The sequence below is a fragment of the Colobus angolensis genome, unplaced genomic scaffold (genome assembly GCF_000951035.1).
Source record: "Colobus angolensis palliatus isolate OR3802 unplaced genomic scaffold, Cang.pa_1.0 Scaffold96, whole genome shotgun sequence".
In the NCBI taxonomy this organism is placed as follows: Eukaryota; Metazoa; Chordata; class Mammalia; order Primates; family Cercopithecidae; genus Colobus; species Colobus angolensis.
The window spans coordinates 546126-546739 of NW_012123598.1; the positions used below are offsets into that span (position 1 = coordinate 546126).

Here is a 614-nt window from a genome sequence, read left to right on the forward strand (position 1 = left end):
TAAGACTCCGTCTCAAAAAAAAAAAAGAAAAAAAGGTGGGAAAAGGTTGACTTCCATGTTTGTGAATATAAGCTGACCTCTTATATTCTTTCCCCTATCTTTTATCTGCCTTAGGTACAGAAGATACACAAAATGGCACCAACTTCAGTAACGACTCTCTTTTCTCTGGAGCCAGAACGTGGTGAACATAGTCAAGTTCAGTGTACTTGATATTATCCATTGGGCCCCAAATCTCTCTCACACTCTTCCTGGGAGTCTATCCTTCTGTTGAAACTGCAAGCCAAGCCTTCTGAAGATGGTAAAGGACTTGGCCCGATGTGGTGGCTCACACTTGGAATCCCAGTACTTTGGGAGGCCAAGGCAGGAAGATTGCTGGAGCCCAGGAGTTTGAAACCAGCCTGGACAGCGTATAGGAAGACTCGGTCTCTATTATTCAAAAAGAAACAAAATAAATGAAAAGGACTGTAGGAGGCAGAGACAGGTACAGGAGGTACCACACTACCCTGTCGACACAGCCTAGATCCAGATTTCAGCAGACCTTGAGACAATGAAAATAAACTTAGTAATAATAATTTTTCAGTCATCACAGTAATTATTGATTTGGACAAAAATCA

The 614-nt window shown here is 41.9% G+C and overlaps 1 protein-coding gene across 1 annotated transcript in view; it reads left to right on the plus strand.

Annotated features, from left to right (window-relative positions):
- Nucleotides 1–614, plus strand: part of DUXA (double homeobox A) — an 8669-nt gene that overhangs the window by 7701 nt on the left and 354 nt on the right. The gene's annotated exons all lie outside the window — the stretch shown is intronic.